Genomic DNA, 14,781 nt, shown 5'->3' on the forward strand with positions numbered 1-14,781 from the left:
TTGAGGTTTTGTTTTGCATTAATTCCAGAAATCCTATGGAGGTCTGTGAGAATATTTCCTACACAAGGAATGTGAAACGTTGTGCCACCGTTGTTTTGGTGCTGAAACATTTGTTGACTTACTGAAAGTGTCGATACAGGGATGTGACTGAAAGCAGACACTCTTTTTGGGAACTGGTGGCAGATTGCCATCACCTGTCTGTCAAAAGTTTGCTTTACAGAGTGGTTAAACAGAACAGTGATTGGTATCACGTACTTGACTCTTAGTGAATAATAGATGCACAGAGACTTTCTAATATCATCAGAGAATGCAGCTTTTCTTGTGGCTACAGAAGCCACAAAAATTGCACTTTTTATTAATGCAATGTGTCAGATTTTGGGAATGGTAGTACATGAAACTAGTATTTCTATTTTTTGGCTAATTTGTTTTAATCCTAGGCTTCACTCTGTCTTCTGTGTTTTAATGTATGAAAACTGCAGCAAGAAAGGTATGTTTAAATCAAATGTTAGGGGTTTTTTAAATATATCTGATGTTAGTAGCTTGTCACTCTTCCACTTGTTTGCACATATTAAAGCAGTATGAGTTATTCAGGTTAAGGATATGGAGAATGAGCTTATTGTAAGAATTAAAATGACAGAAACTGTCTTCTGAAACAGTAAGTGATAGCATTGCAGGAATCCTAAATTTACTTAGGACTTCTATATGATGATGGACGATTCTCTTACTTCTACACAGAAGTATTCTGTGTAGTGCTGCACACAACGTATGTATTACTATAATACAGTACTTTTAACACTTAACCTGTCAAAAAATTGTGTCTATTAGAAGTTTAGAATAACTATATAGTGATGGACATGAAAATGCAAGGTTAAATAATGTTATGTGAAAGCATAAAAGTAATCTTGAAACCCCAATACCTGTGAACACTAAGCTGTAGTGCATCTATGCTTAATGTACAGATATATATGGATTTTAATTATCTATTAGATATTACAGATAATGTTGGTTTAGTACATCAAGAAATCTGGCAAAACCACTTCAGGATTTGCAGTTGCATTTAGATCTGTGTTTTCAATGTCTCCATCCTAATAGGAATTAGTAATAAATCAGAAATTGAGGAGTTATTTCATGACAGTTTGAATGGTCAGAACAATCCATTGGTCTGGCATGTTGTCTTGACTGGGAAGAAAAGTTAGTATATTTATTACTTTTATGAAGAAATACCTGACTGGCAGCCAAAACAACCAGGGCCCGATATTTGTTTGTAGCTGAGGTGCAGCAATGATCGTGGGGAGTCAGATTTCTCTCTTTTCCTTTCTCTTGCCTGTGCCCCAGCCATTTAAATCTTGGAAAATAGGGGATTTTGCTTTCTCTTTGTTATGAGGCTTCTGTCCTGTGACTGCCAGTAATGGTGGTCTGTGTAATTGTAGCATGTGAACTGTCCAGTCTCCTATATAATAAGATTCCTGACTGTTGTAAATTTGTTTGATGCTGAAAGTTATCTGTTTTGTAATACACAGCATTAATCGTGGTTATTGAGAATTGTCCTGGGAGGAAATACTCATGTTGTGTCAAAAGGCTCAGAGCAAAAAAAACAAAAGCTCTTTTTTACTATTTCTTAACTGTTGCATAGACTTGTCTTTTATAAACAAAAGAAACCTATTCAGTGTGTCACAACTTAAAGCTTATATTGCACAGTAGTGAAGGTTGTAGTAAATCTATAGATAATTAGCTAAAGCTCTGTGTTCAATGCAACAGCAGGTGCTGAGTAAAGTGCATTGTGCTATGGAAAGGTTCAGACTCTTAGCTTCAGTCTTCCTTTTTTGTTTGTGTTAGACCTCAAATGAATGATGGACCATCATTCCATCCTCATTAAAAAAAGAACACCTTGTAATCTCTCTCACTGCTTCTCTCCAACTCAACACCCCCCCCCCCCAATCCCACAATCAACCTGCAGCTGACCAAGGCAAAGAAAAAATTGAGCAATCATTATTCTCTTCATTAGATGAGAAGTTGTGTTTCTGAATTTGTGGTGTTGGAGTTTTGTGCTTTGTTATATTCCCCTTCCCCCTCTGCTGCAGAAAAGCAGAACTATGCATTTCTTTTAATTCCAAGGGATAACTACACAGCCAGGAGTCTTTTGCAGATTGCTGCAAATACCAGCTCCTGTTTAGAAGTGTGTGGTTACATGGAGTTACTGTGTGTAGCAGAGAGAAAATGACTTCACGAGCAAACTGTACGTCTCCTGGAGGCATCAGGTGGCTTAATATGTAAACAAAAGTCCACTGCAGTCAAAAATAGATCTTTATAAAAAGAAATAGTGCAAAAAGTGGCCTCCTAAACAAGGAAGTGGAGGGCTAACAGAGAATTCATCTGTGTAGTCCTGCAAAATGCTGATCATAGCAGAATATGAAGGATTTACCCTGAAATCCCATTTTGCTGTTGCTTCTGATGTAGCACTTAGAGTACATGACTTTTAAAAATGGTACATCTAGAGAAATGACTGTACAATCAAAGGGTCTAAAGCCAAGAATATATAATATGCATAATTTGGAGTCATTTGCACAAATTTCTTATTGAAGGGATGTATGGGTTAAAAGAAACCTCAGCTCAAATGTTCTTGTTAATATGTTAAATTGTGACAATTACTTTTCTAATAGTTCTTCAAATCTGATGGCTATTGTTCAGTACTTACAAAACCAAAAATATTACTTATTAAAGAGAACTTTATAATACTGGCAGTTGCATGGGCTTTATTGAATTTAAAATTGTAGATTTCATGAAAAGGGAAATTTGTATTAGTAAATAGCACAAATGAAAATACCTGGGAGTTTGTTTTAGTGCAGCAGATTTTGTTTTGGTAAGTCTGTTCAGGTCTTTTGGACTCTCTGACAGTGTGCAGATATGATCACAGATTTCAGGTAATCATATTTGTTTTTCACGATGGACTATGTATTTGCTTTTTGGAATACTCAAAAAAATTGTTTGGCAGCTGTCTTTATAGCATACTGTGTGTGACAGGCCTAGCTAGGAGGGAACAAAAGTATTATACCTATGAGTTGTAATTCTGAATTTAAATACAACAAGATGGATTTTTTCCCCCTGTGATTTCATCCATAAATTTATTTTCTATGTTTTAGGTCATCATTAGGGACATTTTTACAGTAGTAATTTCTCTTTTCCCCATAAGAAGTCTTCAGATAAGTCTTTGTAGTTGTTTCTTGCATTTAGACTGTATCCTGTCTTGTCTTTTAAAACTTATCTCTTTGCAGGGTGGCTCTTTGGAGAAGCCCTAAGTCATACCCAGCTATCGAGGTTTCAGTTACATGTTCTCACTGTAGTATCATGTTTTCTTCTTCTAAACTGAGATGCTGTTTATTGAACCAATTAGCTGCTGGGTGCAAGCCAGAACTTTCTCCTGAAATCAGAATTAATGAATAAACAAATTCCTCTGGAAGGATTCCTGTTCTCACCGGGCAGTGACAGTTAACGTGTGACAAGGGCACTGTTCGTGTCCTGTCACCTCAGTGCCCGTGTGTGTGTCTGGGTCTGTACTCACCCCTGCCAAAATCCATGGGGTAAACTTCTGACAATGGATCACAACGTTCATATCACATATTTGATGGTATGTCTGTCTTGGGCTGGTTTTGAAACCATTCCAGCTCTTGTGCAGTCAGCAGATGGGATGCATACGCCTTCATTAGCAAGCAGTTAACTCCGCTGGTAGGGCTGAGTTTCCATCACGCTCGGGGTCTGTGACTTGGCTCTTTCTGCATTCCAGCTCCCACTGTTTGTTCTGCTGTCTCCAAGAAGAAATCGACAGGAGCATTACATGCTCCTGCCCTCCTGTGGTAACGAAAACCCAAATGTTTTCCTCAAAATCAGGTTGTGTAAAAATAAAAGAGAGAGAGAGAGAGAGGAGAACAAGGAACTAGTTTTTCTCTTCTGGAGCAGCTGCTCACATCTCAAGATGTGCATTTTGCCTTTGGTGAGGTGTTCTGCTTCAGAAGCCCTGGAAAAATCACAGTTATTTCTGAATTTGCTGCTGCAGTATCAAAAAGACCTTGTAGCCTTTTATAGTCGTGAACAAACTTTCTTGCCTTTATATGTGATGTGTGCTATCCCTTTTGCATTAGAGAAATTAAGGCACAAATTATAGGGGAGAATTTGACCAGCAGCAATGGCAGTGGGATAGCTCTGCCTTCCCTCCTGTGAGCCAGTGGGAGCTGAAACCCAGTCCTAGGATGTGGCTTGGAGACACCAAGGTTGGGAAACAGAAGTGGATCCCAGCCCCAGACTCCTCACCCCTCCCAGCCAAGTGGAAGGTGGAGAAAGGCAAATGGGGACAAACCCATGGCTGCAGTGACATCTTGTTGGCTGGGGGGACCACGGAGAGTAGCATGTGTCATCTTTGAATGTGCAGTGTGGTAACAAGTAGTCAAGTGGCCTGAAAGGATCCTGAAGTAGTTGTAATCTGTATGTGAACTCTTATTTCTTAATGATCCTCTGTATTAAGAATCCTAAAAGAAAGATGCTCTCAACTTCAAAGCTTGTGGTGTATATAAACTATGGGCTTACTCCCTCAGTCTCTGTAGGCAAATCTTTGTGTTGTTCTCAACCTGTAAAGTCTTGGAATGAGAAATCTGTGTTTGTCACAGCTTTCAGTCCTGTGATTTTCAGTGTCTACTGAAACTGGTTTGTTTTGTTTTTTCCACTTAAACCTGCTTTATGTTAGCAGGAAGACTTTCACAGTTTGCATGCTGTTGGTTCTTTGGGCCAGCTTGCTGTCTGTCTTTTAGAAGTATTTAATATAAGCTGATCAGTTGCATACCGTGGTAATCTAAAAGTATCCTTGAGAGCTGCTTCTGCTGATTTTCACATTGCTTTGTACTTTTACTATGTGATTTTTGCTCCCTCTTCATCTTTGAACTACATAATTAATAGTTTCTGACAAAAAGAAATGGTCCAGAATAATTTTTTTTAATCCTGGCTGTAAATGTCTTATTTTGTGACACAGAAACAAGTTAATGCAAGGCAGAAGGGTGTAGAGGGCATGAAAGGTACTCATTGCTGCTGCTTGTCTGTATTCCCTTTTCCTGAGGTAACGTGAGGTATCCTGCCTCCATTCATCTTAATGCACACATTCAGGTATGTGTGCATGCCTGAACTTTTTCCAAGTCACTGCTATGCTTCCACCATTGAATGACTCTGTTTGCAAGTCTGGAGGTATAAAGTTTTCTAATAAAAGTAGGGGAAGAGAGCACGGAAAGTTTGTATGTGAGTGCCACTTTCAAATTACTTTTTCTAAATAGAAATTAATAATGATTTGAACTTTCTCATGCACTTTTCCAGTGCTAGAGCAACGACTTGTCACGTGAGCAAAGTTCTGCTTGGGTTGTATGTGGCTGTAAAAGCTCATGGACTGAATTTCAAGTTTTCTAGGTGCAGAGTGTAAAATTACTGCTGAGACTGCTTAAATCCCTTCCAAGACTAAGTTTTCTTTCCTGTGTAAAGCAACTTTCTCAAGTAGTGGAGGGTGAGATCAATAACAGCTCTGGATATATCTTAGTTATGATTTTGATGCAAATTCAGTGTTGTATAGCCTGGTTTATTAGTAAATGAAGCTAGGAACTCAGGAACTAATTAACAAGTTTTCTTTTGTGGGGTTCTGCTTTGATGGATCTTCCAGAAGTACTTCAGGTGTGTGTATATATTCATCCACTACAAATGTGCTGCTCTTCAGTTACCAAAAGTAAATGGGCAGAACCTGATTAATAGAATAGAATTAATTATGCTGAAAATAATCTTTTCACAAGTTTTTGACCGATTTTCAGGTAGCTACTCCAAAATAAAGTTATTGATGCATTACAGAGATGATTAGTCCAGGATCACAGCATTTAGGATTCATTTGGATTCTCATTTTCCTTGCTGTCAAAACTCTTAATTACCAGCTAGTGAGCACTGTAAGTTCTCTTGTCAGTCAGATGTGGGAGGCTGGTTGTACGGCCCTTTTTCTGACCTCCTCTGATCATGGGCACTTTTCATCCAAGGCTACTGCTTGGTTTTGATTATTAGTATCATTATTAATGTGCAGCTTTTACCACTGCCTAGTGATTACAGCCAAATGTAAAGAAAATATCCCAGCTTGAATAGCAGTGACAAATGAAACCTTGAACAGGTGATCACAGAGCAGAGTAATTAACCAGTGAAAAGAAGTGGTTCTTTTAGGTCAAGCTTTTCATTTGCCTTTAAGGGTCACTTGCCTTAAGGGTCACTTCTCAGTATGAGGTGCTCTGATATGCTGACAATAGTTGTTATTATGCCATTATAATTATATATGCATACATATATACACACACACACACACACACACACACATAAAGGTAGGGGAGAGAATTACTTTGCACTTTATAAAGTTTACCAGTCACTTGTGGATCACTCCCAACTTTGTTTTGGTACTTCTGTTGACAACTAGTGGTACGTGAATTAAGTAATGAGGCTTTTATGCAAACCTCCTAATATTTGAAACAGTATCTAGAAATAATAAATAACAAATGGAGAGCTCCTGATGATAATACAGATGAGGAAGAAATTTTAACTGGAACAGATGGTATTTTTTCAGCCTAATTTGGATTTGCTGTGTTATCTCCCTTTTTATTTAACAGTCAGCCTTTTGTATCTCTATTAGCAACTTCATTTATTGTATATGCAGGCATGACTAATGTGTTGGAGCATGCAGGGCAGCATGGCTTGGAAGCAGTCCACAGGCCAGAACTGCCTTGCAGGGCAATGATTTGCTTCCTATTTCTAAAGGACAGGTGGAAGGGCTATTTGGGAAATAAATACTTTGACACTGAATTTTTTCTTAGATAGCACTTTGTACTCTTGTCTAGACATAATGGTAGCATGGCTAAAGGATGAAGGGCATAGACAATTTTCTAGCAGATTCTTGCAGTTATGGTGTGTTTATAAATATGAGAAGAAGTGGACCCATAGAAACATCCATTGAAGAAACCACATTATTCTGGAGAGAGATGAAGAGCTCCTGAATCAAAATAATAATTTATTGATAAGTGCTAGAAGTAGGAACAAGATGATGCTGTGTAAGATCATGCTGTAATGCAGCCCACAGTGATGAGTCTGAGTGTTGGCAGGGATCATCTGGTCTGGATTTAGTGGTAGTGTTATTTGCTCTGCAAAATAAGCTAAAAGTTGGTTCTGAGAAAAATGAGCAGTGAACCAGTATCATCTGCACAGATCTGACATGAGGAATTTAGGAGTTAGAGGACAGCACACAGTGTGTCAAAAACAGAGCCTGTGGTTAAACCTTTTTCTCTCAGTCATATTTCCAACTGGTAGTCCTCACAAGCATGGATCAAATTTAGCCTTAGAAAGCAAGAATCATTTAAAATGAAAATTTCCTTCTTTGCATCATGTCTGAATTTGATCCCCATAGGATGCTTGATCTAATCTAAAGTGATTTAATGTGTGTATTTGTTTTTAAAAAATTGTTAATTCCTGTTTATTTATAGCATTTAAGAGTGCTTCAATACTAAGCTAGTACTGACAGTTGTCAGACAAGTTATGCTACTCTGTAAGAATTACAGAAGCTTTTGGTTTGGTAGGAATTTGTGCAGTACACACTGATATTCAGCTCTTCAGATTGCAACTTCTCCACCTCCTGTTTGAAGAATTATTGTCAGAGAATGTAAGAAGGAGAGGAGGAAGGAGGAATTGTGGGGGAGGGAAGCTGCCCCTGTTTGCACACCCCTATGCCCAAGAATCACGGGAGCTGGGGGCTGGTGGGGAGGAGGTTTCCTCAGACACGTGCTGGTCCTTCAGCCCCAGACAGGAATCAAATTGTGCATGTAACTGGATGTTTCTTGCCTTGCAGCAAAGGGAGGCATGGAGCAAGGCTTGTGGTGGGATGGAGGAGCAGCTCTGGCACTGGCTGTGCCCTGTTGCAGGGCTCACAGCAGTTCAGGTCCTGCTCCACACATGCTGCTTAGCCACTTCTGATGTCCTGACTGTGCGTCTGCTACTGCTCTTTGGTTATTCCTGTACATTGTCAGACTTCCTTGCAGCCTGTACCCAGTGCTCCTGTCTCACTTCAGGCACATGCTGGTGGTTTTCATCTCTCTTTTACCCTTACTGGTATTTGCTCTCTTTTATGTTTTTATTGAAGTGTCATTCCTGAGATTTTTTTCTTCCTTCCTCACTATTTTGAGAATGGTTGAGTGAGAAAGGAACAAGCAGGTGGCAAGTATTAGTTAAAATTAGTTAATCAACTTCTTTGTTAAACTGATTTTTATTTATTTGTTTTTTGAGTTTCAGGTACAGTGTTTCTACAGTGTTTCAGTTTCTTGTTCTTTCTGTTCAGGAGCTCTGTTCTCACGTCCTCAGATATGTTCTTAGTATTCTCATACTGTTCATATATATAGTACCCTTATTTTGAACATATTGTTCTGGAGCATATTGTCATACTAAAATTTGTTCAGTCCTTCAAGTCAGTTTGTGAGGCTGTATATTTTTTCTGAGTGCTTTGAGCATATGTCTAATACTTTTTGGATTACACTTGGTTTGAAAAGGACTCACTGTCTTTTAATCTGAGTCAGTTCAACCCCTGCAACTCATGAATGTCACTTAAGTGGTTGAAATACTCCTCTCCTGCCCTGTGCATTAGTACAAAATTAAGGCTCCATCACTTTTGTTAACCTGTTAGTTGGGGGTTGGGTCAGGGTCACTCTGCAAGGAGCTGAGAGCATCCTCACCTCTGTGCAGGTCAGAGAGGAGCAGATGTGGGCAATCCCAGTGCAGGGAATCACCTGTTCTCAGCTTGTAAAGTTCAGTGCAGTCCTCTGGTCCATCTGTTTAATGGGAACAGATTCTGCAAGGCACAAATATCTGCAGACCAGCAGGCCTGGTGAGACACTGTTGTACCTGAGCTGCTGTAAAGGTTACATTTTAAATGTTCACAAACAGACAATTTCTTGCTGAATTATCTAGACATTTATGACATCTGCTTTCTTTCTGAAACAAAGGCCAGTAAGGTGCAAAAGTGTCACTCAGTATAAATAGGCATATAGTACAATTTTTATTTTCATTTTGTAAGGATAGTGATGTGAACTTTAGTGTAGCTCTAAGCTAGCCTACTTATTCATCCATTTTTTCAGATTTCCATTACCTTTTTAATTTTTTGGAAAGTGGTGAGGTAAAAGGTGTTGTTGCAATATTTATACAATGTTGTTTTATTCAGATTGCATCTAATTTTTTTTCCATGAGGTTTTTCAGATTAGCACTGCTGCTGCTTTCTACTTCTGCAATACACAACCCTTTCAAATGTGCTAGGAGTCTGTCACTGAGCTGATTTTTGACAAGCAGAAATCCATTTTTTTCACTGTTTCTAGGAAAATTGTAATTGAAGACATTTTGGTGGGGTATTTTTTTTTGGAAGAAAAGAAAAGGATGCCTCATCTGAACAGATTTTGAAGAATCTGCTTGGAAGGGATCATAGATCTTTTTACTTTTTTTTTCTTTTGAAGGAAAACATCTTGTTCCTGTGAAAGGACCCAAATTATCATGTGTTTTCCAGAATTGTTAGTATATGTGAAATAATCTTTTAATTGGTCTCGAAGTTATGAGCAGAATAGTGTTCAGTGCTGGGGCTGAGGGTGTTTTGTGCATCAGGCTCTGTGACAGTGGGGATGAGGAGAATTCTTGGTAGGTCTGGACATTTCATGGTTCTTAACAGGAAGGTGAACAGAGCTTTCTTTCTCGTCCTTGTTTGTTTCACTTTCATCTGCTATCCTGGGAAAGAAATCTCTGGGATCATCTTGGGAATCTGTAAGAATGTGGATCAACTTGCAATAAATTCAAATGCTGTCATTTTTGGATTTTTTGTAATGCGAATGCATTCAATGTTGAGTGGGGAAGAAAAGATGTAAAAAGCTAAATAAAAATACTCCTAAGAAGTTATGAAAATTAAATTTTCATTATAAAGCAATCAGAATTAGGTAGGTGTGAATGAGATGGCTTCCAGTGCTGTAGGTGACCATACTTGTCAGAATGTGTTCAGTACCCCTCCAATCACTGCATAGTCTCCAAGACCCCTTCTCCAGGCAGTGTATAGGAACAGGAGTGGTGCCTGTTGACTGATTATTTTCTCAGTATTTTCATGTCTGTGACACTCTCTTATATAGAATTTCTTATCAGCTGCTTCTTGCCCATCACTTGTGCCCGCCAGCATCCAGTCCTTGTTCTTCCTCCAGCTCCTGCCTCTTTCTCAGCTTGCCTGTGCTCCTGGCAGGAGCTTTTCCTCTGTGGGGCTGCTGTGACCCAGAGGGAGGTGGGGAGGACAGTAGCAGGGTGTCTCAGCTGAAAGCAAAGGCCTGTTTGGCCCCTCTGGGTTTGACTTGCTCGTGGATCAGAAGCTGTTGGTGTTGAGGAGGTGAAGCAGGCTCAGGAGTGAATATGTGGTGAAATTCACTGTGGCACCAAACATTATAATAGATTTGAAGTCCCTAGTCTAAACTAAAACTGCTGTAGTTATGAAATTGGTGTTAAGATTACCTTCAACTTGAACAAAGCCATGTGCTTTTACCAGCTGTTTGTCTTGCAAACAGCTGAACCAAGTAAACTACCTTACCTTTTCCCTCTATTCTTATGCTCCCTCAAGACTCCTCTCTCCAACCCCAAAACAATCAAAAAAAAAATCCTGAGGGCTGGCAGGCAGATGCTGCCAAATGTCAGCTTGAAGGAGTGAAGTTTTGTACAGATCAATGTGTTTGAAGAAGCCTTTGCCAAAGAGCCCTGGCTGTAGTGGCAAAGGTGCAGGGCCACCTGAGTCACCTCTGGAATGCATCTATTTGTTTCAATAACACTTCACTGCTTTCTGTCATTGTGTTTAATTCTGTTATGCTCAATGGGGGAAAGCAGTTGAAAGCTTTGAAAGAGGCTTGGGAGTAATTTTGGTCTTCATCACCTCCTCAGGGTGTATAATGAGCCTACATTTCCATGGTGCCATTAATTGGTGAAGTTCCCCAAGGTATTTCTGAGTTGCTTTGGCTTCTCCAGCTGTGGCTGAGCATCGTTTCAAGCAGTGGTGCAGGAACATGGAATCCATTGGAATGTGGTAATCTGCTTAACCATGTGCAGTAATGCAGCATGAGAGGGTGAGGACAGGGAGGGAATAATGCAAAGCCAGTTGAAACTGAGTGGGCAGAATGCAATTAAGCTCAGAAATGTAGCAGTTAAAAATGAGACTCCAGCTGGAGTGGGCACACATAATACAGGGAAAATAGCATTTCTCTTTGGCAGTTTCTAGTTCTTGCATCTGAGTATTTGGATGGCAGAAGTGGTCAGTCACATCATGTTTAGGCAAATGATTGCTGGAGAAAAGAGATGAGAATATTTTAATTTATATCTAGTTAGCTGAAACACAGCAATTTCTTTGTCCTCATGTTATATATATAACACCTGGTCTGAATCAGTTGCTTTCAGCAGGTAAGATGCATTTATCTAAAAGAGTCAGATTACAAAACAAAACAATAAAACCTCACTGGAAAGAGCACTGCTTGAGCAGTAATGGGGGAAGATGTGTAGATTTTTTTGACTTTTCATTCAGTCTACATTTGTTTTGGTTTCCTGTAATATTTAAATATATAATGTAAAATTTTGGGAAAATATAATGTCATAAAGAAACAACTCTAGCTGATCATTGTGCAGTTTTCAAAGAAATTTTATTTAATTTAGTTGTATTGAAGCAGTACACTTAGAGCAAATTTGATGCTGATTGTGATTGTTATCTTTTCTCTGGAAAGAATGCTGATCTGTTCAAGGAGCTAGATGTTTTCTTAGAACTGATCAGATCCAAAATATGTTAATGATTTTAAAGGTAAGGGCATGTGTAATTGGAAACTTGTGGGTAAAGTATTTTTTTGGACTTTGACAGACACTTCTATATCTTCCAAACTCACAATGTTAGTTGAAAAGTAAATGTTACTGCAGGTTTCCTTTTCAATGCGTTAGTTATATTTAAACTAGGTGTTCAATAAAACAAATATGTCCAGGCTTTTGTCATCTTAACTGAAGATCAAGAACTGCAAATACTTTTAGCTAAAAACAATAAAAAAATTGAAGAGAGGCCAGATATTGTTCAGTGCTGAGCTGCAATAATGTAGTTATTGTGGCTTTGTCTGCTAGAACATAGAAGATATAGAGTTGTTGCTCCTTTTCGTGTACAAAATTTTGTTAAAACCACATCTTATGTTGTTTTTAGATAGGTTTTGTTTTTTTTTTTTTTTTAGCATAGTGTTCCTCTGCAAAAGGATCCAGTGACATAACAGTCACTAATTATGGTCAGAAAATTTGAGGGACTGATAATCATCCAGCACTGAACTTTGTGAAATTGTCATGATTATTACAGAAAAGCGTGTTGAAGAAGGTGAGCAAACTTACTGCATCAAATTCAGAGATAAATAAGCTGAGAACTGCTACAATAAACAAGATTTTTGGTAGATAATCCTGTGTTGCTATTAGGGGCCAGGGTGGGATGCTACCCTAGATAGTAATTGTTTTTGTTTAGCTGTGATGGGGTTTTGTGCGTGCTTTGTCCCAATCTCTGTAAGATCAACACAACTTAATTTGTTGGTAATGTAGATAATTAGTAGATAATATGTTACTCTGTTGTTGCTTTGTGTGTTTACTTTCTCTTGTGCTTGTAATTCATGTTTGGTCTCCTTTTGAGTAGGTTTTGTTTTGATAAGTTGTTTTTATTGCTCAGAGGAAATGATGAATGAATGAAAAATATTTGATGCTGGTTTATAGTTTGTATCATCACCTTTGGTGGGACCAGTGCCATTTTCTGTCAAATTGGTAACAAAGCAGTGCGTGGCAGGTTGCTTCCTTTGTTTATAGGAGCTGTTGAGGGGTCTGAACAGTTGTGTCTGGGTGCTGTGTAGTGGTAATAGTGAAAGGTTATTTTACATTGGAAATTAGGTTTTTGGTACAAATGATTGATCTTTATTCGAAGGAGTGTGTTGGGTGGATTGGGAGCGCTTGCTTTTGCAGAAGGTTGTATGCCACTATAGATAGAGAAGTTGTATGGTCACAAAAACAAGAACTGGGTTTGCCTAGACTGACAAATCCATTTCGAATGACCCTTTTAAGAGATATCAGAACCTGCACTAAATCCTGGAAATTTGTTTCATCTAGAAAGTTAAGATTTTCAAATTTCTTATGTTATGCAGGATTACACAGCCTGCTGATAAAGTGAGTTGCCATGGAAATAGAAACATGCAGCTCAAAAGGTACATGCTGGGGGGGCCACACATGTAGAAAGTACCTTTTTACATATTAAAATAAGCTGCTTCATGGAGTTAGCAGAATTCTTTGCTCTTGGAGTCTGTTTCTGCAAAAACATGGAATGGTATTTTATAACTTGGCCAAAAAACTAGTGGGTTTTTGTTCCTGCAAAGGAGAAGAAGAGAGAGTGCTTCATAAAAATAATGTTGGAGCACACAGAATGAATCACAGTATGTATATTTTTGTGCTTGCTAGGTGAGTTCAAAGGCAGGGCACAAAAGATTATTTCTACCTCCTAGGAACTTAAGGCGTAGGTGACTTTCTGTCTGCAAGTGTGGAGCCTTTTTGTCCCGACTGCTCTGGACTTTGGTATATGACCTGGCACTTAGTGCAGGGAAATGCTTCCAGAGAGCAGCAAAGCTGGTGACCAGTGAGTGAAAAGATGGATTCCAAAGCTTCAAACCCAGCAGTGATGTCCATATGCCTGCCCATTTGCCCTGGAAAGGCACAGTTCTGTCAGAAGCTGGGATGGGGTGTCCTGGGAGATCTGCCTGGTTCTGCAAACACACAATGACCAACCTTCAAAATCTTTAGAAACTCACTTGCTTATTTATAGTTACTCCAGGTGTAACTGCACATAGCTTTATAATTAGGTGCCTGTAGTTACAGACATGCCTGCAGGTTTAAGGCACCACAGTGAAGCATAAGGAAGTCCTTAGAGGTGGTCTAAAAGCAGTTGTTACCCCCTTGGGCTGAGGTTTGCTCAGTCATTCCCTCGACCCCAGGTTTTGCTGGAATGCAGGGCTGGGTTACGCTCGGCATTTTGGCAGCCGTGGAGGCAGCAAACAGTCGGGATGCTCTTGGCTGCAGTCCTGTGGCAGATGAAGATGTTCTGGAGGGCTTGGAGGGCTGTCAGGGCCCAGGCCTCCTCCTTGCCCAGCTCCACAGGCTCAGGCTGTGCCTGCAGTGAACAAGCCGCTCTCTCAGCGTGAGAGGGGATTAGGGTGAAAGCTGTGTCACATCCTGGGGTGTTGAAATCAGGCTGAATTGGTAGCCTGTGAACTACCATCTGCTGGCCATCCACTTAGAGAACTGAGATGAATTTAATGGTCAGCCTTTTCTATTGAACAAGCCAACCAGGGTAGCTGGCACCATGACAGTATTGCCCTGCTGCCATTGAGCACCCTGTACTCTGGAATAACAGGTTTCTTCCCAAAGAGGAGAAGCTGTCTAGCTGGCATATTTCAGGAACGCTGCTTTTGTTGAGATAGATGATGCTGGTTTTGATCTCTGGTGGAGTGATGGCTGGTTGTTCCCTTGCTGTCTCCATACCTCTGAGTGAGGTTTTGTGTTTAGACGAGCTGTGCAACCGCTGGGGACTGATTCAGCAGTTTGCTCCCAGCTGGTCTGTGGTGGCTGCAGTGGCAGAAGCTGAAATGCACTTACACAGATGAAAACTCTGTAGGTCAGATGTTTGAA

At 39.6% G+C, this 14,781-nt stretch overlaps 1 protein-coding gene across 2 annotated transcripts in view; it reads left to right on the top strand.

Annotated features, from left to right (window-relative positions):
* Positions 1 to 14,781, top strand: part of SHOC2 (SHOC2 leucine rich repeat scaffold protein) — a 62,862-nt gene that overhangs the window by 4,714 nt on the left and 43,367 nt on the right. The gene's annotated exons all lie outside the window — the stretch shown is intronic.

Source organism: Molothrus ater, chromosome 8 (assembly GCF_012460135.2).
Source record: "Molothrus ater isolate BHLD 08-10-18 breed brown headed cowbird chromosome 8, BPBGC_Mater_1.1, whole genome shotgun sequence".
NCBI classification, from domain to species: Eukaryota; Metazoa; Chordata; class Aves; order Passeriformes; family Icteridae; genus Molothrus; species Molothrus ater.